At 51.2% G+C, this 19,532-nt stretch overlaps 1 long non-coding RNA gene across 5 annotated transcripts in view; it reads left to right on the forward strand.

Moving 5' to 3' along the window:
* The first annotated feature begins 1,923 nt into the window (after positions 1 to 1,923).
* The window catches only part of LOC116491842, a 42,501-nt gene continuing 24,892 nt past the window's right edge, over positions 1,924 to 19,532 (forward strand). The window contains exons 1-3 of one of the 5 annotated variants that reach the window (XR_004253534.1): positions 1,924 to 2,913; positions 5,260 to 5,374; positions 5,505 to 5,806. This is a non-coding gene — a long non-coding RNA (uncharacterized LOC116491842). Of the gene's footprint in view, positions 2,914 to 3,220; positions 3,477 to 3,786; positions 3,988 to 5,259; positions 5,375 to 5,504; positions 5,807 to 19,532 lie in introns of those variants that run through there. The other 4 variants (XR_004253533.1, XR_004253537.1, XR_004253535.1 and 1 more) reach the window with 4 other exon arrangements.

Here is a 19,532-nt window from a genome sequence, read left to right on the forward strand (position 1 = left end):
GGGGGGCTCGGCTCCGGGGGGGCTCGGCCCCAGCCCCCCGCCGAGGGCTCGCAGCCCCCCGCTGCCGCAGCTCGGCGGGGGCGGGCGGGCGGGCGCGGAGCCCCCCCAGCCCCGCCGGGAGGGGCGAGGCCGGCGCGACCCGGAGCCCCCGGGCGGGCGAGGCGGCGGCTGCTCGCAGACAAAAGGCGCCGCGTGTGCGGGGCTGTGCGGGGCTGTGCGGGGCCGCCCCCGCGGGCAGCCTGCGGCGGGGACGGGGCGGCCCTGGCCGGAGGGAGCGGCTCCGGTGCCGGTCCTCGGGGCGGCGGCCAAAGGCCGTGTGGATGCTGCTAGCCCCGGGTAGGGCGGAGAGAGAGAGGGGGTAAAGCAGGGTCGTTGTGAACCTGTGGTCAGGTATAGGAGAAAGAAAGAGCATTTTTCTTTTTCGGTCATTGAATTATAAGCAACGATAATTAGATCGCTTTAATATTTTTTCCCCCCTCTGGTAGAGCATCGCGTGCCTTACCAGTAAGGGGGCACGGAGGATTTGGGCTGCGGGAGGTGCGGAAAGTTGTCGCTGCCCCCCCGGGGAGCAGAAAGCCGCCCCTCGGGGCCGGGGGCCGTGGGGAGGGGCTGCTGCCGGGCTGCCCTCGGCAGGGGTGGGCGCTGCCCCTCGCTTCCCCGGGGCTCTCCCTTGGAGCAGGACCGGGAGAGGCCAACTCTCAAGTTGTGCCTGGTGGGAAAGTCGCCCCGACCGGGATGGATCTCGCTTTGTTCCTCGGCAAACCGTGGAAAGGGCAGGCTGTGGTCGAGCAGCTTCCCCTAGTCATATGGGGAGAAGGAGAAAGAAGACACCGTGTCCTCAGAGCGGTACCTGCCCCCTCCTGCCCCAACCCCTCCTGGCCGGGGGTGCAGGAGGGCAGCCGGGGCAGCGCACCCTGCCCGCCTGTGCCGGCTCCCCACGCTCCTTGCCCCTCCTAAAGACCCACTTCCGAGCCCTCGTGGTGGGGAATCGGCCCCAGTGAAGTCGGATTTTCTTCGGAAAGGGGCCCTGGGGTGCGGAGCCCGGCAGCTCCTGGCTGCGCTCGGTCCCTGCCGCGGCTGGGACTTGACCTGCAGAGGGCAATAGTTGGACGCAGATGCTAACAAAGGCAGCGAGGCTCCTTGGCTCGGCACGGTGGCCGGGACCCAAGAATGCTGTGTAGGTAGGCAGCGGTGCTTAATTAATGTATATTGAAACAAAAGATCGGCTAAATTGTTTGATTTGTCTTTAGGCTACGTTTTCGAGGCTAATCTAATTCATAACCGTTAGATTTATTCTAAAGAGATTAACACAAACTTGCAGGAGGGGCACGCAGTTAACTCCAGAATTACCCGGTAACACCGCTTGTTTACCGGAACGGGGACGTGCGGCCGGGCGGACCCGCACCGGGGCTGTTGCTATCCCCCTGCCCAGCCGGCGAGGAGCAGGAGCTGCCGGGCTGGGGGCGGCGATCGCGGCAGCCTCGGTTCAGGGAGGCCGCCGGCGCCTGGGGCGGCGGTGAGGGGCACGGGGCCATTGTCTGCGCCCGGCTGCGGGGGTCGCGGGGGCCGGGGGTCCTCCTGGCAGCGCCTTCCCCCAGCCCCGGGAGCGGCGGAGCGCACCCCTACGGGGGGACTTTGTCTCCCCGTCTGCCTGGGTAGACGCGGCAGCCGTAGCCGTCTGTGGCTCGCGTGCATATCTAGTGCTTTAATAATTACATATACGTCTCTATAAGCTCATTATTCAGGAAAGACTAGAAAACGCGAGCAAATTGGAGTGTTGGCAGCAGGGGTGATTGCAGGTCTGGATGCACACTCCGTCTCTTCCCAACTCGCCGCCCCCTTTCCCTCTCCCCCCCCCCCCCCCCCCCGATCATATTTATCTGAGATTATGTCAAATTTCACTGATCGGAAATGTCTTGCCCAAAAGCAATTCCCGCTGGAAAAAGTCAAAAGGGTTCCTGGCATTAAAACGACCTTGCGTCATTCCTGATGAAATTAGCAGCGCTGCATGTTTAGAGACTTGCTATGGATGCACTTTGGTCACAGTAAGAAGTCAGAGATTTGGGGTCTAATCCCCCGTTTGAGCAGGAGCCGTCTGCTTTCACTAGCTGCGAATCCCGAGACCAGCACTCGAAAGCGTCTTAGACCCGCAGTCCATTTTTTGCTTGTCTTTAAGTGCAAGCGATGGGAATTGCTAACCTCGGCTAAGAAAATTTCATTTCCCCCATCCTGCTAAACGGTTCTGGTCGACATATGTTTGTTATCAGAGAGAAGTGCTATGAACACAGAGCCATTTTCTTAGCAGCTCTTTGACTCTGTGTTACCATAGTCCCACACGGCATTGGTCCTTTCCCGTTGGGAAGTCATGAATAAGAGACTATGAAGCTTGCACGTCAGATCTTCCTCAATTAATCCACCATTAGCATGTTTGGGATCCTCTACTGGATGGTTAACAGCAGCTTTGGTAACTGTATGCTGTCCATACCCAATTATGCTCTGCTAAAAATGAACTCTGCAGAACAACCTTCCTGAGCTGTCAGTGTCTCCCGTTTTCCTATTTTAACGCTTGTGTGTAGTGGCAGGCGACAGATGGTGTAGATCAGATCGATTTGATTGCATTAGGCGATTTTTTTTTCCTCCTCTCCCCCCCGACTCCTTTTCTGGAAGCCCACATTCAGCTGAGAAGCGATCGCCGGGGACATGGGAAGCAAGAGCAGCCGCCGATGTGTGAAAGCAACGAGACACGGCCAGCCAGAGGCGCCGGGGTCCCTTCCCGGGGTTTGTTAACATGGTAATCCGGCACCAGGAGAGAAAGCTGCTTTCTGCTGCCCAGAGCCCGTTCCCCATCACACATCAGATGACTCCCTGGTTTTACACACAGTTGGAGTTCTGCTTGAAACCTGGATTTAAAGGGTAAGCACTTCAACAGAGGTGGATTTCTGGTGGTTACTCGGGTAGGTGGCGAAGAGAGCAAGCTTCCAGAGATTTTAAAAAGAGCCTGCCTTTTAGCGGGGATTAATATTTTCTTCTTCCTCCTGTCTTTCTTTTTTTTTTTTTTTTTTTGTCTCGTTCTCTCTCTCCCCCCCCCCCCCTCCCCCCCCCCCCCCCAATGCCCCCCTCCCACCCGCGAGCCCCCTAATTCCGAACAATTTCTCGCACGGAGAGATACCGCGCCTCTCTATTGACGGATGGGCTCTGGGATCGATATCCTCCCCCCCTCTGAAATTTGCTTTTCGTGGCAAACCCGAGCTCTGCTCGGAGCTCCGCTCCTGATAGCTTAATTGTTTCATCCCCTCCACCCGTTCCCCTCCCTTCCGTCCCCCCCTCCCCGGGCACGGCACAGCCGCTGCAGGCGCCCCCGGGGGCCCTTCCTCGGCCTCCCCGGGGCCGGGTCTCCGGCTCGGGGGGCTCTTTCGGCGGGGGAGCGGGGCGGCAGCGCCGGATAAAACATGGCTTTCGGGAGCCGCCGAACAAAGGTATTTAACGCCGAGGCTGCGCCGCCACCGGCGCTGCCCGCATGCGGCGGCGGAGGTGCGAGGTGGGCGCTGCGCGGGGGGCCGGGGGCGAGCGGGGCGGCGGCGGCGGGGCTGCGGCGGGGCTGGGAGCCGGTGCGGAGCTGTCCGGGGCTCGGTGCTGAAGGCCCGCGGCTGCCGGGCCGGGCCGGGGCCGGGCAGGGGCGCGGGGAAGTTTCGGAAGGCGCCGAATTGGCGGAGGAGCGAGGGGGATGGGGGGGGGGGGTGATTTTTTTTAGGGAGGGGAAGGGCAGTGTCGGAGGGACGGGGCTAGGGTGAGGATGGAGCCGCGCGGGTTTGCTTTGCTGCGGGAATCGCACTCTTTATTTTTTTAATTATTATTATTTATTTATTTTGCTTTAAAAAACGCGAAGTTTGGATTTCTGCCTGATTCTCGATGCATTTGTGGAGCGCCTCCAAATTTCGGAGAATACCAGCCTAGGTGTACCATGTAGCGTGTTTTCGCCACGACTCGGTGCGTTTTACTTTTCCAAGCGGCTTTTGTTCAAGTTGAAGGCAACCCACGGCATCAGTTATTTCAGTTCTAACGGCGGCTAATGGGGTTACAGCCTTCAATTTCACAGCGGGGAAAAATTATAGTGTTTGTTATTTACTTTCTATCTGCCATTTAAAATGTAACTTCAAAGCTTCCTGCGTTAGAGGAATATAGGAAATCACACCTAAAAGGAGATTAAAATAGAGGAGAGTTGGATTATTATTTTTTTTTAATTTTATTTAAGGTAATGTGGCTGTCAAAGTGGCGTGGTTTGTGGATGTTGTTTTTTTTTTTTTTTTCCCTCTCCCTTTGTTTTTCTCCTTTCTTTCAAAGAGGCACGAGCCTGTGGTACAAAACAAATGCAATCTTCTCGTGGCTTTTCGGAGGAAGCGTAGTGGCAATATGTCAAGGGAGCCGAGAGCTCTTGTTGAGGAAGGAATCTGGAGTAAAAGCCAGCGTCTTGCATTAATTTCATTTGGAATCTAATCAACAAGCTGGTCGGTCGCAGAGCGCCAGGGCTGAGGAGCGCTGTGCGTGCTGCGCAGTCCCTGCTGGCCGGGGGAGCGCGGGGCGCCCCTGCGGGGTGCGGGAGCTGTGGCCGCGCGGTGCTGGCTCCCGGCCCCCCCCGACACTCGCACGGGAGCTGTCCTTAGCCTTAGGAGCTGGGGGGAAATGAGACGGAGAAGTTCCTGATCGCCAGGCGAAGTGTGCCGTGCCGTGACGTTGCAGAGACCCTTTCTGTTTAGTTGGCGAACAATAAACGTTTATTATCGCCGCGGCAGATCAGCAGACAAAGCTTCCCCCTTTCCGCCTCCCCCAAGTACGAGCGCTGCTGATAAGGGAACAGCTCCGGGTGACGGGCAGAGCCGCAGGCGCGATTTGGCGAGAACTTCTTTTATTCCCGCTCCGGGTCCTCTGTGCCGCGGTGCGCTCCGGCTGCCTCGGGGCTGGGCGCTCCCCGGGGCGCGGGGCCTGGCGGGGGAGCGCCGCTGCTCAGCGCCGAGCCCTCGCTGCCTCTCGCTCGGCTTTCCTTTCTCTCCGTCGCTTTCCTTCCTTCCTCCCCGCCCGCCCTCCTCTCTCTCGGTAGCGCAGCGAGTCACTACTGTGAGGCAGGACTCGTAAAACGCGTTCGCAAAGCCCAGACGAAAAAGTCTCTCAGGCGTGGCTGCTGCCGTATCGGAGCTCTTCCGAGCCCACCTATGCAAACAGATTTGTAATATTTGTGTGCTTAACCGTGCGTCTCTTTTACAGGGATCTGTTGCTGCGTGTGACATCCCTCGCGAGCTCCCAGGGAGAACTGGTGGAGCATACAGCTAGGGAATAGGATGCCGGAGAAGCGCGGAGGAAGAGACCGGGCAACCACCAGGTAAACTCAACCTTACTTTGATTCCCTCTCGCCTTGCCTGCAGGACCCTGCCCGCCCCGGCAAGGCAGCGGGAGCGCAGAGGAACTGTCCGCGTGTGTTAAACGCCCGCTCCTCTCCTTTGCCTCCACAGGACGGGAAGGCACCGCGCCCGCTGGATATGGGACGGGACCGCTCGGCTACCCTTGTGGATTCTCCTTCTGCTAGAGGGGAATTATAGTTATGGATTTATTGCCCCGGTGCAGCACTTCCAGCAGCAGCGGCAGCTTTCTGACTCTCTTCGGTGACGGGTATTCTTGGGTGGATAATACGGATTACGTTGTTATTGCTTAAGAATACGCGTAGTCGAGGAGAGTACCGGCGGCGGGCAGGCAGGCAGGCAGCGCGACCGCCCCCAGCCCACCAGCTGGCTCCCAACCTCCTCTAGTTGCCAAGGTAGCACCTTTTCCATCTTTTCCTACGCTTTGCAATGTGTCGCTCTGTCTGGGTCTCTGCCGGGCGGGGGGGGAGCTCGGACGCCCCGTCCCTTGCGGGGGGGGTGCCCGCCCGTGGGTGCGTGTGTGTATGGGGGGCTGGGGGGGGGGGCGTGGGACCGGGGCCGGTTCTGTCCCTCCCGGGGACCCCCAGCCCGCGCCGCGCCCGCCGCCCCTCGTCCCTCTCCGGCGGGGAGAGAGGGGCGGGGATGGGGGCCCCGCCGGCCCCGCCTGCCGAGGGTCCCCCCCCTTCCCCCGGGTCCCCCCCCCGTCCTCCCCCCGGCACAGGGGCTGCCCGCGGGGCAGGGGCGGCCGCGGCTCCGCCCGCAGCCGGCGGCGGGGCCCGGGATGCCGCCCCCTCCCCAGCCGGGCTCCGCGGGGGCGGCCGCGGCCCCGTGCCCGCAGCAGCCGGGCCGTGCGAGGGGGGAGCTGGCGAGCACCGAGCCCCCTCCTCCGCCCCCTGCCCTGGCTGCGGGGGCGCCGAGGGGCTGCCGGTTGTGGCCGGTTGCTTCGAGGGGGGTGGCAGCCCCCTCCCTAATCCTTGCCCCCGGTAACGACGTGGTGAGGGCGGAATTAAGGGCTGCCCGGCAGCAGCCCCCCAGGCTGAGGCACATGGCTGAAGCCAAGGCCGAGGGGTTGGTTCCCTGCCGGGGCGCAGGTGGTGGCTGCTCTGCCCCCCTCAAAGGGCTGAGGGCTCCCCCAAAGGTACCTGCAGGTGGGAGATGCAAGCACAAGTGTTGGTTCCTGTTACTGTCCCAGCCATGCACGTTGCTTTAACACAGAACAGGTGCATCCGTCCCTCTCGCCAATATCAGCAGCAGGGTATGGGCTTTGATTAAAAGCCTGGCCGTTTTTTTGGATGCAGTGCTTAGGAAAATCAAGGCATAGCATTTTCCCCTGCTCGCCTACCTCCAAGACTACTAAAGGCAAGGAGCAGGGGGTGATCGCTTTTCCATTCCCAGCTCAAGACCTCTCTGCACACCCCCATGATCCCAGGTCTTGTTGCCACATAATGGCAAGTGTGAGACCGCGTTTCAGCCTTACATGGATTAGATCAGAAGCCATTTTAAAGCAAGACCAAGGGCACTGTGATGAGTTAGCCTTTTTGAACGGATCCTTCCTCAGGCTCAGCTTGGATGAGCATGAGAATGATTTTTAATACGGGCAAGCCAGATGTGGGGTGATCGTTCAGTTGTGAGTGCGAGGCGGGTTCACGGAGAATGTCTTTCACTCTCTCTCTTGCTTAGCAATTGAAAGGCCATCTATGTTCTGCTTAATTATTTCAAACAACTGCCAAAGGAATCTTACTCTGTTGCCTTCAATAGCGCATGGAGCTCTCATTGTTACGCAGACGTGTGGATCTGTTATTCTTTAGACACATCTTTGATGCTAGTACTCTGATCCCCGTGTTTCTCTAATACCACTTGAAAGCAGATTTTTTTTTCTTGTAGTTAGTATGTTCAACAGCCTCAGAAATAATGTTAAATTATGCTTTAAAAAGACACGATCAGCCGCTAAATCATAGTCAGTTCAGCACCGTAACACATCCGCATTCACAAGTGCTGCAAGAACAGCGATGGAAACACTATTTTAAACATCCAGGTTTGTATTACAAACCTTCCTCTGATCTGAGCTTTTAGTTGACATTTTCCCTTGAGTCATGACTTAGAGTATTATCAGGAGTTCCCATTTCATCACATAAAGGATGTGGTTTTGTTTGCTCTTCGCTTGGTTGAGTATCTCGCGCAGTACAGGCTGGACTGTTACCCATAAATGCGAGCTTAGCAAAATGTTCCTTTATACCTGCTTTCTTATAGTTGCTCTCTGTTTAGCATGATTAGCTGTTTTTGCTGAATAATGCCTTAATGACAGGGTTGATGCATTTTTAATGCATGCACTCTTTGTCAAAATTAACGTTTTGATGATTGTAGCTTTCTTTTCTCTAAAATCTTTTGGGATTTGTCATGTTATGGGTTTAAAAGAGTGAAACTGTAAGGTCTGATCGGAGAAGTACTGGATATGCTCACCAAAATGATCATAAAACATTGTTTAAATGCTCAGTAGCATAGGAGCTCTTCGAATTACGTTTCCCAATGGCATTATCTCAGAATTGTCCTCCTCAGGTTCATTAGCGGTTCTGGGGTCTGTCATGTACGGCTATTGAAGGGCAGAAGCATTGGTTTCTGAGCAACTTGCCTCTCAGAAGAGGCTGTTTATGCTGTGGGCCTGATCCTCTGACTATGTGGAGCTTCTGTGGGACTGTTCTGAGAAGCAAGGTTGCTCCTGTTAAATCCAAAATATTTGGGGCCAGATACCACCATTCAATGCCATAGCAAAGCCCCAATCAATTTAACTGCGGGAAAGATTAGACCCTTAGCGAAAGGGATGTTTACAACCCTACACTTCTTATTTTTTGATTTTTAGAAATCCAGAATCCTGTGTGCTAAAAAATGAGCCTAAAAGCCCCCTGCCTTTAGTAGTCTAACAATATTTTGTTAACGGCAAAAATATACTAGAAATCTATAGAGCAACATAATAAAGAATTACTTTATAAATAGGGGTATTCAATAGTACCGGTGCGAGTATTTTATAAGATGACATTTTAGAATGAGGTTTGTGGCAGCACCAACTGTGTGCTAAGAGCTATTTTGGTGAGTGCGTATTTAATTAATTTAGAATACTAAATATCTGTTCTAAAATTGTTTTTGTAATCTGCATCCTGGTAGAAAATTAAATAAAGAATCAGCCCAAAAATAATTACTTGAACTTAGCCTATTTTTAAGGGCCATAATCCTCTGAAGATTTATATCCCTGGGTCGCTTTACACAGCTGCTCCCTAGGTAAGTCTTGGCCGCGCCAGGCCCGGCTGCATTTTGACTGGCACGGGGTGGCCGCGGCCTGTGCCCTGCTGGCAGCGGATGGCCCTGCTCTGTGAGGGGACCAAGGCCGCTGGAACCTTCCCACAGTGGGCACTGCCCCGTGGCCATCCCACAGTGCACCCACAGCACCCACAGAGAGGGGAGAGGAGCTGCAGGCACGAGTCCCTGGGCAGGCAAGGGAGTGGCCCTGCTGGGGTCCGCGTGTAGAAGGAAGCGCTGCTCCTCTTAGCAAGGCCCCATGGTATGAGATGAGGGCTTCAGTTTGATTTCAGGTGCTTTTTCTGCAAATGCTGCAGCCCCTATGCATATGTCTGAGTGGAATATCCGTATCACTGTACGCATCTCTGACCAGAGGCTGCAGCGTGCTGTCCAGAGCCCCACTTGTACAGCCCTGGAGAGGCAAAACCCCCACCCACCTCAGCAGGGGCTGCGAAGGCTCAGCACGTCTTTATGACTGGTGCTGTGATTCCTCTCGCTGCCTGCAAATTTCCCCAAAATAAATGTACACAGTATTGCATGCAGATAATACGTGCAGTTCTGCAGGCGCCTTTCACTAGGATGAGTTCTGCTTTCCTTTTTCAAGACCCCACCTGATTTTGCAGGGAGTGTAGGATTTCTTCCCATTGCAGGTCATTGTCTTTTGCGTCAGTTGAGGTGGTTCACAGAGTTTTCTTGAAGAAACTGAAAACAGATAATGCCTATATGTACACACAGATACACACACAGTTTGCAGCTGTAAGAATAAGCTCTCTAGCCTTTTTCTATTTCTTTACATCACACTAAAAGTAATGTATACAACTGAAGTTTTATGCATTATTTTTAATAAATAGTCTATGCACAAAAAAGGTTTTTTCTTCTCTTCCTTTTAAAAGACTATTATATTTCTGAAAAACAACCCCTAGTTATTGCCTCTTAGCTGTTCTGACACCTCACCGTTTAGTGCTGTAAAGGTAAACCATAACACCCATTACTAACAATCATAAATTCTTACAGATTCTGAATCTGTCTCCCCAAACTTTTAACTATGGAAACATTTCCTGGGCATTCCATGATGCTTGCACTCTTTTTATTCTTACCATTTCGTAACCAAATTGCACAAAAATCAAAGGACATGATTATCATATACCTGCAATGCATAGAGCTATTTATAAAATGTTGGCTCAATAATAACAATGACTCAAAAGGAATTTAAATGACAGGCCAAAAATAAGGCATCTAAAAGCTAAAACCAAAGTCAGAACTCCTAGAGGTGATGGGCAGAGTCTGGCAGGGAAGGACAGAGCGGCTCCTAAGGCAGGCGAGGGGAAGGGGCCTGGAGGCGCTGGCTGAGGGTGGCCGTGCCGCAGCTCTGCAGAGCCGCGAGGCAGCCTGGGGATGTGGTGCGGGCAGGGCGTGCCACGCGGGTGGAAACCACAGCTGCACCAAGTTTGGAGGTGTGATTTCTGGAAAGTCAGTACCTAGTTACAAAGAGTCCGCAGAAAATGAGGTGAAATGTTTCAGAAGCTAGAGGGATTGGCTGGTGGGAAAAATAAGAGCCCTGCATATATAGCTGGAAGGAGTATTACGTCTGTGAGTGTGTATATATATGTCCACATACATATATACATGCATACCTAGCCGAAGTTACATAACAGTACCCATGTCATAAAAGAAATGAGTATCCTGTTATTGAAATCCTCCTCATGTGGAAGGCAGCAGGAGTTTTGCCATTGATTTCCAGGCTGCTGCCTGTCTGCAGGAAGGTAACCTGGTGCGTGCAAATGAACCTAGGGGCGGCGCGGGGAAGAAGTGTAGTATGGCTGTCAAGGAACAGTCCCTATCGGGGAAGCCAATACGTACAGCCAGTGAGGAATATAATATGTAGTAATGTATACATTATGTGTATAGTAATGTACAAATAGATAAAATAAATAGTAAGATGAGCAATGGTACAATCTTCAGCCAGGAACTCCCTTCACTAGGAGATTTAAAATGAGTTTGGCCAAGACAGTGCAGGCACCAGCAACAGCTGGAGAGCCACCTCTGGAGGCCTTCAGGCCTCTGTTTTCTGTGCTGCACTCCTGTGGGGTTGCAGTGGGTCAGAAAATTTTCCTGTACTTGATGGCAATTAGGAATAAAGAGGTAGGCCTATGAAGGGCTACTTAAACTTACCAAGTTACCCTCTCAGAGTATTTCAGAGGCGCTAGTCTTCATCTTTTATTTGCTTCAGCACCAGTCGTCGCCACGATAGTGTTCTGTATCAGTTCATCTGGATTTTATGTGATGTACACCCTTTTAACATTATGAGATTAGGCATGAAATGTTGGAATAATTCAGCTTTTTAAAAAATATATTAAAACCTGCTGATTCATAACTTTGCTTGGAATGTTAGCAGTTCTCTTGCTAAGACAGGGTGATATCACAAAGTTTATTAATGTTCACAGGGTCAGCCTAGCTTTTAAATCACTCCAAATCAATGACAAAGTGATCACTGTGGGATTGGTCTTCTCTAATTGGAGAATGAGGGAAATTCTGAACTAGGTCTGTACAGCATCTAATTGTGCAGCCTGTTACCAAAAAAAGAAGCATCTTACTGCATCTTACAGAGGGATTTACATACATAAAGTAGATTTCATATGACTTCTTTTAGATTATCTGAGAGTAATAGCTTTGCAAGTATGCACATTCTCCTAACAAGAAGTTGATGGAGAATTCAAATAAAAATGCATCACTGTAGTTATTGCATTTTGTAGGATTTATTTATTTATTTTTTAAATAGGTGGGGAATAATAAGAACAGGGAGGCTTGATGCATATGCATTAATGCTTCATTCTATCTGGAAAATAAACTTTTAACAATTATTTTTAAGAGAAAATTTACCTGGTTATTCCAAGAAAACAGACCACTATTACCTCTCTGCCAAAATGCTAAAAACATTATTCTAAAATACAAAATTATGCAATTTAATGCCTGCTGTTTTATTGAAGCAACAGTTATTATAGTCTTAATGCTTTTGCTGCTAAAAATGACCACTAAAGGGGGGAAATTATTCATTGTTCCACTGCTTCTTTTTCTCTTCTACCTGGCTGCCCCCTTCCTTTTTATGATACAAGCAAAGGGTTAGAGAGAACAGAAGTTGTTTGTTTTTGTTTCGATTTTTTTTTCTCATTGTGTTTTACTTTAGAAACATCAGGATCATGTAATTCCCTATTTATATTTTTTTTTTCAAAATGTCTTGAACTATAGAGAAGAGCAGTGAAAACTTCCTCAAACCTTGGTTTAAGAGGTGACAATTTTTCTGCCTCTAAGAAAGAGGCCTGTTTTCCTGCATGTTTTCCATGGGTCTGAGTTACACAGAGGACAATAGAATGATTACTTTTGAGGTTTCAGTAAAATCACTTTCGTTATTACTGTGCATGTCGCGTAGCCCTTTGTTGTGCTATGACATTATGCTACTGTCGTGTGTGCGGTGATATAAATGCATTCGCCTTTAACCATTCACGAAGTCCCTCAATGAAACAGGACCTGCGAGTCCTACCCTAAGAAGCAGCAGACAAAGCCACTTTCCCTTTGGTCTCCGTGTTTTGCTGCTTGTCTTTTACGTGTATGTAAATATGTTCTTACCAGCACAGATCGTAGGAGCGGTACAGACCCTCAATTAGGGCTGAAAATAGTGATGTTTAATTTTCATTTGTGGGAGCTGCAGTGAATCAGTGCTGCTTGCTCAGCTCTGGCTCTCCGCTACAAAGGGAGGAAAACTCCAGCAACGGAAAGGAGCCCGAATGGAGTGATGCGAAATCTGAGCAATGCAAAACAAATAAAGCCCCGCACAAAATACTTAGCTGGAGTTTTCATCTTTGACTTTTATCAAATGCCACTATATTTGGAGTATTCCACATTCATTGGATGCAAAACTTAAATAAGTGCCCTGTAGAGTGGCTGGGAATAATAGCTCTGCTTTCTCTGATAAAATTTCTCTTCTGAGATTAGCTCCGGAGCTAGCAGTAAGGTCAGTATTTCATTTCATAGAAGTCAGCTCATGCTGACAAGGGTTTGGCCTCCTTAGTGATGGGCCGTTTGCTGCTCAGAAGTGTGAGGAATGGCTTTCCAAAATATCGATAGCTTGCCTTCACTAGGGTTCACGATCAGATCTAACTTGCAGTATCAGTGTGCTGCAGTTACAGGCCGGGAGGGCCTGGGCCTGGCACCACCCCGAGCTTTGCTTTTCCAAGTACGAGGCCAGCTCTGCCATTAGCGTAAACCGGTGGCTTATAAGAAAGTCAAATGAGATTTGTGTCAGAGTAGCCCTGACTACAGCCTGGTCTTGGGATTTGAAAAGGAATAGAAAAATTAGGCTGCAAATGTTAGTATTCTGCTTTAGCTTGGTTTTGGTGTGGTTGTATGTAAATGTGCTTATACGCACGTGCACACATGTACAGAGCTGCGTCTCCTTCCCATGGACATTTCCCACAGCTGTGTGGCTGCAGTGGTGCCTGCCATTTAACGAGGACCTAAGAGTGCAAAATCTTCGTCCTGGTGCGCTTTGATTGACATGTGCGGAGATTTCAGATAAAGGCTCTGGGATCCCGCTTTTCAGCCATAAAAGGAAAGCAGGCGAGCTTCATCCCAAGCTAAACCGTCTGCACAATGTACATCAATAATGAGACAGCATCTATTTATATATTGCTCGCTGGAAATGACTGAATTCGCGCAGAGCTCGGTGAGGCAGCCGGAGCTCCGCCAGCCTCCACGAGGCTATTACTGGCACCCAGGGTGGTGGCTCAGATGCACAGGAGAGGAGGCAGCACCAGGGTTGTGCCATGCCATGGGGAAGGCCACCAGCCCAGCCCAGCCCTGCTCTGGGACAGTGGTGTGCTTGCTGCCCACCCTGCGCTGCAGAGGGAGCAGGGGAGGAGCGGCCTGGGGGCACAGCGCTGCCCCTCCACCATCTTCCAGCCCGGCCTCTCCCACCATTTTGCCTGAGGTTCACCAGGAGAGGGGAGGAGAGCGTTACTGGCTGGGTGTGCACTGACGCCTTTTGGCCGTGTCACCGCAGGTTTTCACCAGTCTTGCTCTTCTCTTAGAGAAACGGTGTGGTGGTGAAACCCCATCCCTTGTCAGGGTTGTGGGGCTGATGGGGCTGATGGTGCAGTGGTGAGACCGAGGTGCAGCACTGACACACGGCCTGGCAGCAGGAGCCTGCTTGTCCGTGAGAAGCTTAGCATAGGCAAGGTGCTCAAAAAACCTCACCAAAGCTCAATCTAGACAGTGATTTCACCGTGTCCTTTTTCACTCCTTCTCTCCTTGGTGGCTCTTGTGTGCTTTGCCCATATGCTCTGAAGCTATTTGGTTTTCAGTTTTATGTATGTTTTATGTAAATTAGAAGAATCAAGCTCCTCTGCTTGCTGAATTATAAATCGAGTGGAGATTGGCAGACTCCCATTAGGCGACGTCTGCCCATTACTCAAGGTGCAGGCACCCAGGCCGGGTGGCTGGCTGGGCCAGCACAGCAGAGGAGCGGGGAAGGGGCTGCGCCGTCCCACGCATCCCACGCCACTGCAGCGTGCGCTCACAGCCTTGAATGCCCCTGTCCTCCAGGTGCCCCTACAGCTCCTTTTGGACTGGTCTCAGAGGCACAGGTTTATTGACTCCCTGGCAGTTTGCTCAGCATGTTCATTATGCCCTGTACAAACGAACTGCTCTTAAATGCTTGTTTCCACTTCCCTACTGCAGGACCAGACTAAATCCAGGCTGCCTCCTCTGGGAGCAGTGATCCATTTTGTTCCCTTTCTTCCCGTTGTAAGTCAAAATCGGTGTTGGTTTTAGCGTGCACCTCTTTGGCTCACTGCCTTCTTTGTCTCTGCTTTCCCAATCCCACACAGATTTTCGTACAGCTGAGTTCTGTCCCAGACTGTCTGTTCCGCAGTAGCTGAGTGCACTTCTACTGCGTGGGATGATGGTGCAGGGCTCTGCCAGTAGCTGGGCAGCCCAAGAAATGCCAGCAGCCGGGCAAGTGACTTGTGTGTGTGGCATTTAGGACTCTGTGAGAGGGTGGAGAATCTGCTGTGGGACAGAAAGAAAGTCCCTTGTAGTCTGTTATGGAAAAGCTGGGTTAGAAATGGATTGCTGCTGTGGGCAGTGGCAAGCTCTGCAGGCTCCGGGCACAGTCCTCAGGCAGGTAGGCCCTTCTTGTGCTGGTCTGGGCAGGGCATCGCGGGGGCACATGGAGCTCCATCGATCCCAGTGGGATTCAAGCACATGAAGTGCATTAATGTGCACATGAAGTGCACATTAAAGCGCATCCTAACTGAATCATTTTTTCCTAAGCAGACAGATAGCTTGAGGAGTCTCAGACTAGCTCCTACAGGGCACAAATGGCATCACCCCTGGTGGGGCTCTGCCCTGCACTTGTTTGAGCTTGGACTCTCTTCCACTGGGTTCAAAAAATAGGTCTCTTTTAAAAAGTTTTTTATTTATTTATTTGTATTTTTACCAAAGGCATTCATTAAAACAGAGATAAATTAGCCAAGGTTTGAATACTTTGATTCAGTGATACACTGTGAGAATGAGATTTATTCTGTCTGGTCAAATGTTTGCTGAAAAGTCATAAAAAATGTCCAACCAGATCCTCTAGATTTAGAATCTTATTTGATTTCAAAGGGAAAGTATAACCTTTCATTTCCTGGTGTGATTTTTATTAAACCTCTGCCTATTTTATTTGTCAGACCACATATAAATTTGCTACCACTTGTGTTTCCATATAAAGTACGTATAGGATTGGTAAGCAGCCTATAAGTCAAGCTGCTATTTCTTGAAATGCATTTTAATCCATAAAATTGCTAATTAAAGCTGCTTCTCGATACCCAAAAATTAAGTTAACAGTAATTAATGTAGCCAGCCTGGAACCTTAGGAAGCTACTGCCAGCAAGTGTCTTTTGGTGCACACAAGAGGATGCAGTTTGATTGTTGGCACCAACAAACAGGTTGGGAATTGTAAACACGGTAATTAGCAGCAAGTTTCTGGATCTCAACTTGCCAGACTGGCGGTCTGATTCTTGGAGTAGCTGTCGCATGGGAGGAAGGAAAAACAAAGTAAGGGAATTAGAGCAACCTTGCATTGCTCCGCCAACATATGCCACTGGACCAGTGTTTTTCTTGGCAAAGATTGCTGACAAGCAGTTTAAAAGCAGCGTTGCAGCCCTACCGCAAACTGTGAACCTCACTACAGGCATCAACCAAGCAACTGTCCCTGGCTCTTCTGCTGCAACTCTAAATGTTGTTCCATGGAAAGGGACTATTGAGTCAAAGGTTTCACTGCTCCATCTCTACGATGGGGCACAGTGTTGATAGGGTTATCAGCAATAATGGGATTAAAAGTTAAAATCCAGTTTTTGCACTAATCCTAGAGTATGCTATTGTTGAGCTATCAAAGATTAAGGTTATAGTAACCTTATTAACCCTTGGTGTAGTGTAAATAAAAAGGAAATGTCAGCCCTAATTCCACCATGAAATTAAATCTTCACTTCTCTGAATGATGATTCAAACACAGCTTACCCCAGCCAAAATGTGTTGTGAAAATTCTGCACTTACATGGATTTAAGAAATACCATCTGAGAGATGATGGGATAGAGGGACAATAAAATGTGTGGTTTGTTTTGTTTAAAATTAAAAAATACCGTTCATCCAGCTTGTGTGTCTGCTAGACCTATGACTAAAGCCAGCAGAGCATGCAAAGAAAAAAGTAGGGACCAAGTCCTCAGCTGGTGCAAACCCCTGTGATGCAATGAACACAGCTCTGCAGTCTGCAGCAGCTCAGGTCAGATCAATTCATGGTGTGCTGGGCAGCAGCCATGATGGCCTCCTTGCTCCTGTCCCCATCCCTTGCTTGCTGGGTACTCTGTGGTCTCAGTTATTGCTGCCCCAGTGCTATGGACTGGGCACCCCAATATGAGAGCTTGAACTGACCATTGCTCCACCAGCACTTTGAGTGGCAGGGATGAGGTGCTAAAAACCAACATATGTCAGAAATTAAATGACTCCTGAGCCTTCTAGCAAAGCAGAGCCAGGTGATTGTGTAATTGGCACAGGTTTTATTGGCTAAGCTGATTTACACTGGGCAGGAGTTGATTCTCCCTGTGGTGAGCATGTGCCCCTCACCTGTGCTGGGTACTGTCCCTCTTCTCTCCTGCTAGGAGCAGCCATGTCCTTGGGGGGCGGGGGGGAGGTTTGAGACCCCTGTCTGGGGCTCCTCCCTTCCCGCACAGAGGGAAGGATAGACTAACCAGCCAGGCTTTGCTCGATGGCAAGGGGAAATGGCACAGGTAAACATGTATTTCTTTGTGGGGAGCAGAGGTGTATTGTGTGACCCCCCCACCCCCCTCTATTTATTGATTGATTGGGAGGAAAAATGAGGTGGTAATACAATGGAATGACTCAGAACCACCCTCTCTTTTTATATTTTTTTTCATCCTTGCCTTGTCAAAATGTTGTAAAAATTAAATAACTCAAGCATTTACTTCAAACCTTTAGCAGAGAGATAATTAAGAATTAAGGTATTGCCTATAGTAAGAGGTGAGCTCTCCAGAGAGCAGGAGGCATTGCAAGAGAGAAGAGATGGCTTTGGCAAGTCCATGCCTGCTAATGGCATCTGCATCCCTGAGGATGTGCCAGCCCTGCAGAGCGGTGGGGCTGAGGCATCGGCAGCAACTGCTGCCTCCCCGTGTCCTTGGCTGCCCTGGTGAAGCTGGGTCATGAAACTTAGGATGTTTGTTTTCCCACTCACTGAACCCCGTACTTTGGTGTGTGCTCTTACAGCTCTGGTTCATGTCAGCTCAGGGGCCGGGTTTCCCTGGAGTGGCTCCCCGCCTGCTGCTGCAACTGCTGCCTCAGACCTTGTGTGCATAGTGGCTGGCTTGGGCTCTTTGGCCTTTCTGCAATTCCTGCCATGGTGTAGGAATAGACGTTGTGCCCGTGGGGTTATTTAGAAACATTACTGGTTTCCAGTGCTGGCATAATGCTTCCTTCTAGGTAGCATCCCTTTTCTGGACGATTTCCCAGCAAAATAGTAAATGGCAACTGCAGAGCAGTAAAAGCAATGGCGTGTTTGTTTGACTGATGTTACAGAGCCTTCAGCTCAAAGGCAGTAAGGCTCCGTGGCGTGTGGCAGATTCCTTTCCTCACTTCCCTACCCTGGAAGAGCTGCCTTAGGTTCAGCTTAAGCCTTAAGCTGCGGGTCAGCCTCGGGGAGGGGTTGGCATCCTCAAGGCCCCGTGTGCCCACAGCCATTGCCTCTCACAGGGCTCAGGCCAGCAGCTCTCGGTGGGTGCGGGCCCCCCAACAGCAAGAGAGGACACCGTGGTGCCCACGCAGGTCTCAGGCCTGCTGCTTGCAGCGGGGCAAGGCCCCTGCCAGAGCTGTGCCTCCCTGTTCTACCTCAGCTGTCACTGCGTGGCAGCTTCTTTGGGGGCGAGCTGCCTGGACTGTGACTGCTTCGATGTGTGCTTTGCCTCGGAAAGAGGGGGAAAAACACTTAGGGCCCACCCAGGTGGGGTCTTAGCTTCTGGCTGGACCACTGCTGCCACAGGTTGCCTTAGTTGTTGGTAAACACAGTGTCACCGCCCTGTCTCGTGCCCGGTCCCCACTCCTGGCCCTGCACCTCGCTTGGTGCACAGGTAGCAGGGTGCTGCAGGGCCTGTCCTCCACAGCCCTGCCTGTGCAAGCGCTCTGGGTGGGGGGAACAGTGAAACCAGAAATGGGCATAGCAGTGACAGCTTTTTGGTGGCCAGCACAGAAGAGGGGTGGCCTCGCTCAGGGCTGCAGCATAGGGTGAGCGCTGGCTGGCACAGCTCTGAGGGCTCAGCCAGGCTGGGCTTCAGAGTAGGCTTAAAAACAGGCAAGAGTAGCGCAAGTATTAGAATATGAATATGCCTTGCTAACCTGACATGGTGAGCGTGGTCTGATTCTCCTCGGTACCTACATCTTCTGGTATTTCAACAAACCCCTATGTAGAAAACAAAATCGAATGCTGATTTATTTGACCTCCTATTATTTCGTTTGGACAGCTTTGAGGAAGAATGGTAATAAAGCTCTGTTTCTCTTCCTTTTACAATGAAAAACCAGGGCGCCATCCATGCAGCACCATGCAGCAAAGTCTGTCACCAAGTAACGAGCCTGGAGCGGCAGCGCTCGGTGGGCTGAAATCCTACGCGCTTCGGTGGGAGTTTTGCCTGGCTGTCCTTGCGGAGGCGGCTGCTGCGCTGTGCAGGACACGTGAGCAGCGGCTCCTGTTTTTAATGTGTCAGAGCATAGCTTGCTCATCCCTACAGTGCCAGGGCTGAAAAACACTGTCAAAATGCAAATGCAAGAGCTGACTGAAATCCAGTTGAGTATGTGATCTGGATACTTCGAACTTAGGCATTGTGATTGATAAAGGATTTAAAATGTAACTCTTAGCTTTTTTTTTTTTTTTTTTTAAAGACACTTCATTGATGTTATGTGATTTCAACGTGTTTGTGTTGAGGATGAGGATAAGTGCTGTGCTTTGCAGTGAGCGTGCACCCACATGTGTGGGGCCATGCCGCTGCCCACACAGGACAGGAGGCCAGCAGCGTGGTGGCAGTGACCGAGTCCAGCCGGCAGCACCAGGTGCATTGCCAGCTCCCCGGAGGCCATGTGGTGGCTGTGGGCAGGGACAGGCTGGTGCTAGGGAAGGGTGCTTTCTTAGCTACACCTCCTGGGCTTCAAACTGATTTCACAGACCCATTATTTCCCTATTTTCTTTTCTTGTGTGAACTGGAGGGGGGAGTAAGTGGCTCTCCTGTTGAAGGAGAA

The sequence above is a fragment of the Aythya fuligula genome, chromosome 8 (assembly GCF_009819795.1).
Source record: "Aythya fuligula isolate bAytFul2 chromosome 8, bAytFul2.pri, whole genome shotgun sequence".
Classification (NCBI taxonomy): domain Eukaryota; kingdom Metazoa; phylum Chordata; class Aves; order Anseriformes; family Anatidae; genus Aythya; species Aythya fuligula.